The sequence below is a fragment of the Arachis hypogaea genome, chromosome 15 (assembly GCF_003086295.3).
Source record: "Arachis hypogaea cultivar Tifrunner chromosome 15, arahy.Tifrunner.gnm2.J5K5, whole genome shotgun sequence".
NCBI classification, from domain to species: domain Eukaryota; kingdom Viridiplantae; phylum Streptophyta; class Magnoliopsida; order Fabales; family Fabaceae; genus Arachis; species Arachis hypogaea.
Genome location: NC_092050.1, coordinates 72,040,195 through 72,053,434, shown reverse-complemented (window position 1 = coordinate 72,053,434; position 13,240 = coordinate 72,040,195).

Genomic DNA, 13,240 nt, shown 5'->3' with positions numbered 1-13,240 from the left:
ACAAGCAATAACAAAAGCGATAAATAATTAAGATATAGACAGTAATGAGAAGTCAGTTAAGGCTTCACATGTGCTTCTTCTTCTGGATTAACACGTCATACCGACAACTTCAAAGATGAATAATTCCTTCAATGGAAAGGCTGTAAGTGATTATGCCATTGTTTGTGGTCATTAATCTCCTCAGGTCCGAACTAAACATCCGAATGGACTAGATCAATCTGGGAAAGGGTGAAGCACGCGCAATTCAATCTCTTTGCTGATCCTACTTAAAATGCCATAGACAAGGTCGGATCTTTCGGATTAGAGATTGATGCTCTAATGGTTTTAGCCCTTAGAGCCACAAGAACCTCAATTATCCTTGACTAACGAGGTTTTATGTCACATACCCCAATTAGCCCAGATAACTTGTTGGAACCCGTGATGCATCCTCAAGTTGTAGCTCAATACTATCCGGGTCGAGACTCGTAAGGAACTCATGTAGAAACGAGATTCATAAGAAAGAAGAACGATAATGCATCATAGAATAGAATCAAACACAGATTGAAGTAGAAAAGTAATTATATTAATCCATAGGAATTAGCAGAGCTTCTAACCTTAACCTAGGAGGTTTAGTTGCTCATACTGTACAAAGAATAAAGCGTGTAGTTCGAATGTGGTGGAGAAGATCCTAAACAATGGTGATCTCCCCTTATTTATACTAATGACTAGACTAAAAAAGAAATTAATAATAATTAGAAATTACAATAATGAAAGAAACTTAAGCTAAAGGTGCGAAAATCCATTTGGCCCACTTGGTGAGTGTTTGGGCTGAGCTTGACTTCTAACTTGAAGGAGTGGCTATTGAACTCCCACTAGGGAGTAAATATGATACTTCCTTACTCCCCTTGTGGCATTGGACGCCAGGTTTGGGCGTTGAACACCAGCCTTGGTCTTCTTGGGGCGTTGAACGTCGACTAGGGGGTAATTTTGGCGTTCAACGCCCGTTTTGAGGAGTCCAATCTAACAAAAACTATAGATAATTATATATTGCTGAAAAGTCCTGGAAGTTAGCTTTCCAACGCCATTGATAACGTGTCATTTGGAACTCTGTAGCTCTAGAAATGCTCATTTTAATGCACGGGGGTCAGAATCTGACAGCAACTGCTACGCTTTCCTTGCCTTTGAATCGAACGTTGCCAAAACTTGCCAAATTCACCCAAAATTCACGTAAAATTATAAGAAAAATATAAAATCTCAAAGTAGCATCCAAAAAGTGAATTTTGTATTAAAACCTACTAAAACATAGTAAAACTTTGAAAACACTAAGAAAATAACATCAAAAAGCGTATAAAATATCTGCTCATCGGAACATCAAACTTAAATTGTTGCTTGTCCTCAAGAAACCAAAAACAAGTAGGACTAAAAAGAAGGGGAAAATACAACAAGTCTCAAAGTTTTCAATGAAGCCCAGTTCCAATTACTGAGTGGGGCTAATAGTTCTTTACTTTTGAACAGTTTTGGCATCTCGTTTTCCTTTAAAGTTCAGAGGCATTGTTATTTCTCAGGATTGGAATCTGGATGATATTATTAGTTCTCTTCCTTAAGCTCTTCTTTATTCTTGAACATAGCTTCCTTAAGGTGCTTTACACCCTTTTTAGCCTAGCCGTGACTCTAAATGTTATATTTTCCCGTATTACCACAGGATACATAAACGGCACATGCATTTGACAGGGGGAACCCTTAGGATTCGAATTTAGCTTTCATTAAATTCCCAGTCAGTGGTGCCCAGAGTTCTTAAGCGTACTCCTCTCTCAATTGGGCCATAGTGGCTTGCAACTGTTCAACGGATGCTGCTAGCTGAGTCCAATATTCAATTGGAGGGATACTCTACTCTAGAGGTGGCTCAACCGTCTTCCTCTTCGGATGCTCATCTGGCTGTTGACTTTTTTCTGGTGCTAGCCCCTGGTGCTCTCTATAACTTCTTTGGTGATTGTGGCTTCCACTGGGATGCACGTGTCTCTGTCAATCAGGACTCTTGCCTCTTTGCATAAGCGAGAGACAAGGTTTGGAAAAGCCAGTTTGGCTTGAGTTGGATTCTTATTTGCGAATTTGTACAACTCACAGGGGATTATTTGGCGAACTTCCACCTCATTGCCCAACATGATGCAATAGATCATGATAGCTCTCCTTATAGTAACTTCAGAACGGTTGCTAGTGGGGAGTATGAAATACCCAACAAAGTCCAACCATCTTCTATCAACTGGCTTGAGATCCATTCTCCTCAGTTTGTTTGGTTTGCCTTTCTTGTCCTTGATCTACTAGGTTTCGGGCAGGCATATGTCTTCAAGGACTTGATCTAGCTTCGGATTAGCTAGTACCCTCCTATTAAAGGATTTAGGGTTATCCTTTTGCGGGGGTAATTTAAAAATCTCCCTCACCTTATCCAAATTGAAATGCAGAGTCTTTCCTCGGACCATGGTGCGCCATGTATGGAATCCCTGTCCCTCTTTCTTTTGTTTATCTGTCATCCAAAGATTTGCAAAGAACTCATAGATGCTTACTATTCCAACATTGGTTGCGGGGTTGGCCAGAATTTCCCAACCCCTCTTTTGAATCTGTTCTTGGATTTTCGGATATTCATCTTCTTTCAAGTCAAACTTGACTTCCGAAATCACTGACTTTTTACACATTACTTCATAATAATGGTCTGCATGAAGCTTGGAGTAGAATCTCTAAAGTTTATAGCTATTTGTTATTGGGGCACTTTCTTTCTTGTTTCTTGGTAGCACGAATCCCCACACCTTCGTACTGTTGTACCAGCAAGTGCACTGGATCATCCAAGCAATACCTGAGCGAGTCAGGGTCGATCCCACGAGAATTGTTATTTGAAGCAAACTATAGTTATCTTACAGGTCTTAGTCAGGAAGATCAAGAGGTTGTAGGATTACAGAGTTTAGGATTATTATAATAGGGTGCTAATACTTTAAGGATATAGTTGAGGATTAGAGTTGCTTTGCCTTTCTGAATTAACTATGGTACTACTGTCTTCTTTGCTTGTGAATGATCTCTTCTATGGCAGGCTGTATGTGATCAACGCCATGGGCCGTGGTCATTGATCTCCTCTGCTACAGATTAAACGCCATTGGCCGTGGTTATTGATAAACTACTATTTTTTGGTTTATCTTGTGCTAATTTGAGCAGTTTTTATCAAACTCTCTGCTCACTTATTCATATAATTCGCATGTTTTATATTTTTCCTTCCTAATTCTGTGCTATGATTGAAAACATGCTTCCTTGGCCTTAAATTACTAATTTTAATCCTCTCTTATTACCATTCGATGCCATGATATGTGTGTTAAGTGATTTTAGGGTTTAAAGGGCAGGAATGGCTTAGAGGATGGAAAGGAAGCATGCAAAAGTGGAAGGAATACAAGAAATTGAAGGAATTGCTAAGCTGTCCAGCCTAACCTCTTCGTACTTAACTGACCATAACTTGAGCTATATAGGTCCAAATGAGGCAGTTCCAATTGCGTTGGAAAGCTAACATCTGGAGCTTCGAAATGATATATAATTATTCATAGTTTCCATGCTGTTAGGCAACGCACACACATGGATCACATGTATGCGTGACCTGGCGAAAGTTCAATCCACGCGTACACGTGGACGACGCGTACGCGTGACAGAGCCACGTGCTGGATGCATCAGAAAATGCTCTGGGTGATTTCTAGACTGTTTTTGACCCATTTCTCGGCCCAGAAAACACAGATTAGAGACTGCAGAGTGGAGGAATGAGGGGACATTCATTCATTCATCAATTATTCACAATTTAGGTTTTAGATGTAGTTTCTAGAGAGAGAGAGGCTCTCTCCTCTCTCTAGGTTTTAGGATTTCTCTTAGTTTTAGGTTTAATTCTTCTCAATTTCAGGTTCAATGTTCTTTTAATTTAGTTTCTCTTCTACTTTTATTTGTTCTAGTACTTTGGTTTATCTATTCCTCTTGTGATTCTCTTCTTTTTCAATCTGGTTTATGAACCTTCCAATGTTAGATTTGATTTCTTTATTTAATGCAATTTGAGTTATTTCATATTTATGATTTTAATTTAGCTTTTTTAGCTTTGGTTGAGTAATTGGAGACTCTTGAGTTATCAAACTCCGTTGTTGATTGATAATTGAAAGTTGCTGGTTGATTTGGATGCCTCTAAAGCTAGTCTTTCCATATAAATTGACTAGGATTGAGGAATCAGATTGATTAGTCCACTTGACTTTCCTTTATTCGGTAAGGATTAACTAAGTGGGAGCAATGAACAATTCTCATCACAATTGATAAGGATAACTAGGATAGGACGTCTAATTCTCATACATTGCCAAGAGTTTTCTTAATTATTAATTTACTTTCTTGCAATTTACTTTTCTTGCTCCTTATTCAAAAACCCAAAAAGATAATTTTCCCATTACCAATAATAAAACATACCTCCCTGCAATTCCTTGAGAGACGACCCGAGGTTTAAATACTTCGGTTATTATTTTTATTGGGTTTGCTTAAGTGACAAACAAGTTTTTGTACGAAAGGATTTTTTGTTGGTTTAGAATACTTACAACATGATTACTTTTGTGAATTCTTTACCAGCAGAAATCCGTTCGTCAAAATGGCGCCATTGCCGGGGAATTGCAAATGTGTGCCTTATTATTGGTTATTGTAAATATTTGCTTTTTCATTTCTTTGTTAGTGTTTCTTGTTTTAGGAGTTTTTTTCATTAATTTTTATTAGTTTTTGTTTTTACTTGCTACTATGAAATTTCACCCCTTTGGCTATAAGTTTAGTTCAAATTATATTGCAGGGAATGGACGCTATAATGAGAATATGCATGAAGGTTGGAAAAATCAAAGATGGGAGGAGCCACAAGGATTTGATCAACCCTTTCGGCAACAACCTCCTCCAATGTGCCATGGGCAATGACCATTCTACGATGCATCCCAAGACGATGGTTATGGTGGACCCTTTCGTGACAACCAACCTCCACCAAATTACCATGGTCAAGAGCCGTTCCGAGGTGTGTACCAAGATGATGGATATGGTGGACCCCCTTGTAGTTACCAACAAGCCTACCATATGCCTATGAGCCCCCTCCTTAACATAGTTTTGAACCACCATAATTACAAGCCTCCTACTACCAAACACCCTCATATGATCCTAACCCATATCTACCATGTCAACCACCCTATGAGCCATATGAACCATACATAAAACCACCAGAATTCCAACCCAATTACTCCCAAGAACTGCCACCTCCATATACACCCTGTCCATATCCATCATTCCAAGAGCCATATGATCCTAATTATGCTATCCGAGCATAACAAGAATCAAAGGATCATCTCAAGAAATAGTGGATCGGTTTCATGCAACCCTTCATCAATTAGACCAAATGGTGATCCGAGTAGCACCCGAAGCTCACGTGGCTAAAGAATCTCAACTTGAGGACCAAAGATTGAAGTGTGTTGTGCAACAAGAGGAAAAGATGAAGAGTGTTGAACCACCACATCCTAAATAAGAGGAACCACCCTCTTATCAGGAGCCTTTCCTCCCAAATAATGAACCCTCATATCCACCCCAAGCTCCAATGAATGACACTTTAAGTGTTCTTCTTCAAGGACAAAGAGAGATGCAAAGGACAACACAAGAGTTCGTAGCTACCTTGACCGAGGTGATAGGTAATTTTGCCTCTCTGCGCTTCGATACTCAAAGCACTCCCATGGCTACATGTGGAGAATTATTAGAAGAGTGTAGCATGAAGAAGACACTAGAAACTCCGATGGACAATGAAAAACGTGATTTTTTATTGGAACAAGTGGAGGAAGCCGTAATAGTTGAAGAGGAAGAAGTGGTTGAAGACTTAGGAGACGATGAACCTCCATGGAAATCTAGAGTTGTCGAGTATTCCTCCAAGAAGATTGAAGTTGATGTCAAGGAGGCTAGTGCACACCCCCTATCGCATATTCCTTATGAAGACTTGGACGGGATAGATCAAGAAGCAAGTTCCCTTGGTGATGAGGATCATGAATCAACTCCTCCTAATGATGAATCTACATCCACAAATGAACTCCTTGAATATGAAGACTCCCCTCTGATTGAGTCTGAGAATGATGTGGAAGCGGAAGTCTTTCGGAAAGGGTGAACGGGAGTTGAGTACGCTTTGTCAAGAACGTTGGAGACCTCTCCACCCAGGTTGCCATCTATCCCTTCATTTGAGTGGGTAAGGCTTGTCTCTATTCACCTTATTGTTCCACTTGAATATGGTATTCTTGAAACAGATGGTCAACTTAGGAGACTTTGTGGAATTAAGCGTAAGAAAAGGACATTTAGTGGTTGGAGTTACAAATCAAGGCTCATCAAGGTTGATACTTCAAGAGCTAGATGCAAGGGTGAAACTAGTGAACATTTGGTTGGATCTAAGAGAAGAGTTTGGTATTGCATAGAGAATTCAGACTGTCTGTCACCCGGTTGGACCAATGATGACCCACTTAGAGACGGGTATAGAAACAAGATTTGGGATCCGGGAATATATGAAGATCAATTTTGGGAGTTCAAAGCTTGTGACGAACTCCATCAAAGCTTGGGAAATTTACTTGATCTTGATAGAGCTTATTGGAAGTCCAAGCATTGGTGGAAGTTTCAAGACGAGTTCAAGCACAAGCCACCATGATAAGGAGCTCACCAAATGTCCAACTTAAGGACTTTAACTAAAAGTGCTAGGTGGGAGACAACCCACCATGGTATAATCTTTCAATTTTATTCTTAGTTTTATTCTATTTTATTTTTATTAGTGCTCATTCATAATTTTTGCATATTCATCTGCATGCTGCATTTTGCGTTCTGCATAAAAAAAGGGCATCCCACGCGTGGCGGCGTTGATTCCAACTTTTTCTATTCCATCCAACGAACAGAAAGTTGTGATGGAATCGTCCAGCTGGGGGGCTAGAGGCAAAATTTGACCCACGCGTATGCGTACATCACGCGTGCGCGTCACTTGTAACATTAGCAAACCACGCGTATGCGTCCCTGACGCGCACGCGTAGATATGGCAATCGATGTAAATGGGTGTTTGACCCGAGAGTTGTGCTGCCCTCGCGCTGGAACTGTGCTTGAAGCACAAAATCACCCCACGCATACGTGTCCCTGATGCGTGCGCATCCTTTCGCTTTCGGACCATCCACGCGTACGCGTGGGCGGCGCGTACGCGTCGCATGGCCAACTCAGTTTTCACGCATACGCGTGATGCAGCGCGCGCGTCAACTCCATTTCATGTTTTCTATTTTTTTCCTTCTTTCTTCCTCTTTTCTTACCTTCTTCTTCTTCATTTCTTCAACTTCTCATTCCTATTCTTTTCCATTCTATTTTACTTAATTTATTTGCATACTTTCATTCATTGCATTTCAATTTTGTGCATATTTTTTTTTTTTGCATTGGTGTTAAGTTTTCTCATTCAACTGTTACATCTTTTCTTGAATTATTCTGGTGCTTTATGACTTGTTTTATTCTGATTGGGTATTATTATTCATAAGTCAATGCTATTCTTTTATGAAACTTGCATTCTATTTGCATTGATATGCACTTATACTATCTTGCATTACCCACATCCTCTCCCCCATTGTTGCAATTTTTCCACCATTGATATGCCATTTGCTTCTACTGTTTTCTCCCTTGTATGTTGTAGCTACCATGTAATTGAGACCCTCATTATTTGGCAGTAACCCACCCATACTTTATTTGTTTTCTTATCTTTATTTCTGGGTTACTTTTCTTCTTTTTCCTCTTCTTTCAGGATGGCCATCGAGAAGGGAAAGGAAAGCTTCTCAATGGGGCAACAGACAAGTCCATCTGCACAATCTTTGAAGAAAAGTATCAGTTGTAGCAGCCCATCCACTTGTACATCTTAGCATGCACCGAGGACGGTGCAATCTTTAAGTATGGGGAGGTCGATACTAACTTCCGTGGGTTAGTTATTTCCTTCTTAACACCAATGTTTAATTTTCTATGTTAATTTAGTTGTCGCATTTGCATATTTGATTGCATGTTTGTTTGATTTTGTGCATGTTCTTCTACCATTGCTTGGTTAAAGTAATGAGTTTCCTTTCAAGACCCTGTTTTACAATATTTCACTAATTTAAATTGAAAATTTGTGTTAAACTTGTTTGAAGACTGTAAATTGGAACATGAATTATAGCTAAGAACACACAACCTATGAGAATTGAGCTTAATTACATGGTTACATCATTTAACCATAATATTTTATTCTTGTGTGTTTTCTTCTCTATGACTGCAATCTATATTTTGTTTCATTCTATATGTCCATTGTTTAGTGTATTTACATGCTTGCATATGATTGAGGCCATCATTTGTTATTAGCTCACTTCCCAAATAGCCTACCCTTTCAATCACCTTTGTTAGCCACTTTGAGCCTTTTAATCCCCTTTTGTTCTATATTTTACAACATCACTAGCCTTAAGCGGAAAAACAATTAATTACCCCAAGTGAATCTTTGGTTAGCTTAAGATAGAGATTGTGTATTAATTAAGTGTGGGGAACTGTGGAAACTTGGGTAGATGAAAGTGTACAGTGTTTCATTGACAAATATTGGGAATTTGGGTGCATGCTCATGTGAGACCAGAAAAATTTAAAAACTCATGTGCATTGATATGTTATGTTTTCTTTTATGATTCAAAAAAAAACCAAAAATATTCAAATAAATAAGTTATTAAATACGGGGACAAAATTACCCCAATGCTAATTTTAATAAAAGATCAATGCATATGTGATAAATTAAGAAAAATTTGGTACATGAGTATGTGATACAAAAGTGGGAATTATGGGTAGCTAGGCATGATTTTAGAATTACATAGAGAGTGTGTGTGTGTTAGGTGAGAGCTTAGGTTAGTCAAAGATTCATATTATAGCTCACATGGCCATACATATATCCTTACCCTTACCTTAGCCCCATTACAACCTTGAAAAGACCTCATGATGTTCGCATTGGTATACTATTTTTTTGTTGATTAGTTAGATGAAGAACAAAGTTTAGAAAGCATGACTAGAGAAGAGTAGAGTGACTGACCCTAGACACTTGAGAGATTAGAGTGCATATACACTACCAGTGAGGGTTCAACGCTTGATTTTATGTTCCCTCCTTTCATGAGCTATCTTCTTACAAGTTTACATGTCTTTTATTGTGTGATTTGAACTAGTGGAATCTGATTTATTTTTGTCTTGGAGAATTTGTTTACTTTTAACCAAGTAGGTAGAAGTATTTTTGCATTTAGTTGCATTCATCTAGATAGGTTGCATTTCATAGGTTTACCATTCATCTTCACTCCTTTATAGCTTCTTTGAGCTTAGCATGAGGACATGCTAATGTTTAAGTGTGGGGAGATTGATAAACCACTATTTTATGGTTTATCTTGTGCTAATTTGAGCGGTTTTTATCAAACTCTCTACTCACTTTTTCATATAATTCGCATGTTTTACATTTTTCCTTCCTAATTCTGTGCTATGATTGAAAACATGCTTCATTGGCCTTAAATTACTAATTTTAATCCTCTCTTATTACCATTCGATGCGTTGATATGTGGGTTAAGTAATTTCAGGGTTTATAGGGCAGGAATGGCTTAGAGGATGGAAAGGAAGCATACAAAAGTGGAAGAAATACAAGAAATTGAAGGAATTGCTAAGCTGTCCAACCTAACTGCTTCGTACTTAACTGACCATAACTTGAGCTACAGAGGTCCAAATGATGCGGTTTCAGTTGCGTTGGAAAGCTAACATCCCGGGCTTCGAAATGATATATAATTTCTCATAGTTGCCATGTTGTTAGGCGACGCGCACGCCTGGATCACGTGTACGTGTGACCTGGCTAAAGTTCAATCCACGCGTATGCGTACGTGATAGAGCCACGTGCTGGACGCATCAGAAAATGCTGGGGGTGATTTCTGGGCTATTTTTGACCCAGTTCTCGGCCAAGAAAACACATATTAGAGGCTACAGAGTGGAGGAATGAGGGGACATTGATTCATTCATCAATTATTCACAATTTAGGTTTTAGATGTAGTTTCTAGAGAGAGAGGCTTTCTACTCTCTCTAGGTTTTAGGATTTTTCTTAGTTTTAGGTTTAATTCTTCTCAATTCCAGGTTCAATGTTCCTTTAATTTAGTTTCTCTTCTACTTTTATTCGTTCTAGTACTTTGGTTTATCTATTCCTCTTGTTGATTCTCTTCTTTTCCAATCTGGTTTATGAACCTTCCAATGTTAGATTTGATTTCTTTATTTAATGCAATTTGAGGTATTTCATATTTATTATTTTAATTTATCTTTTTTAGCTTTGGTTGAGTAATTGGAGACTCTTGAGTTATCAAACTCCTTTGTTGATTGATAATTGAAAGTTGCTGGTTGATTTGGATACCTCTAAAGCTAGTCTTTCCATACGAGTTGACTAGGATTTGAGGAATCAGATTGATTAGTCTACTTGACTTTTCTTTATTCGGTAAGGGTTAACTAAGTGGGAGCAATGAACAATTCTCATCACAATTGATAAGGATAACTAGGATAGAACGTCTAATTCTCATACATTGCCAAGAGTTTTCTTAATTATTAATTTACTTTCTTGCAATTTACTTTTCTTGCTCCTTATTCAAAAACCCAAAAAGATAATTTTCCCATAACCAATAATAAAACATACCTCCCTGCAATTCCTTGAGAGACGACCCGAGGTTTAAATACTTCGGTTATTATTTTTATATGGTTTGCTTAAGTGACAAACAAGTTTTTGTACGAAAGGATTTTTTGTTGGTTTAGAAACTATACTTACAACGTGATTACTTTTGTGAATTCTTTACCAGCAAAAATCCATTCGTCAGTCATCCAATCTGACGAAGGGTGAAGCGCTAGCAGTTCATTCTCTTAGCGATCCTACTCAAAACACCACAGACAATGTCGAATCTTCCAAATCAGAGGATGCTGCTTCTTAGGATTCTAGCCTATACCACGGAGACCCTAATCTCAACAGCAATCGGCTGAACTGGTGTCTTGAGAAGTCCCCAACGAAGTCGTGGATTAGCCATTTGAGAGATGTATAAACATAGTTGTTGGCTCGTACTTTCCAGTCACGTATTCAGACGAACCCAAGTAGACGCGGGTGTTTGTCAGGCACATTTGTCTTAAGGTGATGAATAGAGCTAATTGTCACTGATCATCCGATTCACCACGATGAAGATCGAATATACGTCTTAGAAATAAATTAAATATGGATCGAAGAAGAAACAGTAATACTATTATTAATTCATAGGACTCAGCAGGGCCCCTCCCCTCAACCTAGGAGGTTTAGAAACTCATACTGATGTGAAAAATAAAGTGATACACAAAATTATGGTAGATGATGGGCAAAGACCAAAGATGATCTCTAATGATTATGTAAAGTACACTTTAAATACTAAACAGATGACTAGTAAGGGTAAACAGTCTTTTTAAAGCTAAAATCTACTTCTAGGGCCCACTTAGTGAGTGTTTGGGCTAAGCTTTGATGAGATCCACGTGCTATAAGGTCTCTGGCGCATGGAACACCAGCTAGGGGATCCTCTCTGGGCGTTTGGACGCTGGGCTCTGCTCTTTGGGTGCTGGACGCCTGGAAGTGGGCAGGTAACTGGCATTGGACGCCAGTTTTAGGCCTTTTAATCCAAAGCAAAGCATAGACTATTATATATTGCTAGAAAGCTATGAAAGTCAGCTTTCCATAGCCATTGAGACCGCTCCATGTAGCTTCAGAAAATCGCTTCCGAATGTAAAAAGGTCAGATCCGGACAACATTTTTAGTGCTTTATCTGTCTCTGAATCAGACTTCTGCTCCAGCTCCTCAATTTCAGCTAGAAAATACCTGAAATTGTACAAAAACACAAAAACTTATAGTAGAATCCAAAAATGTGAATTTAACACTAAAATCTATAAAAAATTAATAAAAACTAAACAAAACATATTAAAAACTATATGAAAATGATGCCAAAAAGTATATAAAATATCTGCTCATTACAACACCAAACACTACAACAAACAAGGCTTTTCGCAACGGTCAAAAACCGTTGACGTATATTGAAAAACCGTTCCCTAAACTTTAGGCAACGCTTTGGCAACGGTTTTTGACCTGTGGTATATGCGGCCGTTGCCAATGCTCAAAGGCAAAAGTTTTTGACCTAAGGCAACGGTAACCAAAAAACCGTTGCCAAAGTTACTGGTATAGGCAACAGTTTGGAACACAAATTTTAAACAACAGTTTCAAACCGTTACTCGAGAAGCAACGGTTTTAGGCCGTTCTTTTTCATGATACAACGGTTTAAAACCGTACCTGGATTGGCAACAGTTTTAAACTGTTGTAGTTTTGTTATCCACAACAGCAACGGTTTTAAAGCATTACCGTTGGTGTCATTTTTGGTAACGGTTTTTGTACTGTTGCCAATTTTTAGTTGTCTAAGACAACGGTTTAAAAGCATTACCATTGGTTTTTTTGGCAACGGTTTTAAAACCATTGCAATTTTATAGTCATCTAAGACAACGGTTTAAAAGCGTTACCATTAGTTTTTTTGGCAACGGTTTTAAAATCATTGCCATTTTATAGTCATCTAAGACAACGTTTTTAAAGCGTTACTGTTGGTGTCATTTTTTGGCAACGGTTTTAACACCGTTGTCCTTTGTAACTTTTGACAACAGTTTTTTGTAATATATAATTCTTTATTTACAATAGTAGTTTTCTCATGAATGAAATTAATTTCATTTTTTTAATTATTTAGAGTCAATAAATAAACTAAACTATTTGAATAAAGTCACTAAAGAAAAATAATTGAACATTTTTCATCAAATTTGACTTATAAAAATTGTTGTAAGATCCACAATCACATTCAAAATACCACAATACTATCATGAGAACCTCGAACTATATCATCTAATGTTGCAAAAAAATAACAAAGAAGAGTTGAAATAGCTAAGTAGCAAATAGATTTATCATCATGTCCGATCCACAAGTTCATGACTTTTACTCTGTAACACTTGCTCTTAAAAATTTGACCTTAATCAAGTTCGATTTCCCCTTCAGCATAGTTTTCCTGTAAAAAAAGAAAAAAATCAAATATAAAACTACACATCTTTAATACTAATAATGTCTACTAAAAATGTTTGAGAGAGAGAGGAGAAACATATATATCATAACATTCTTCTATTTAGACAT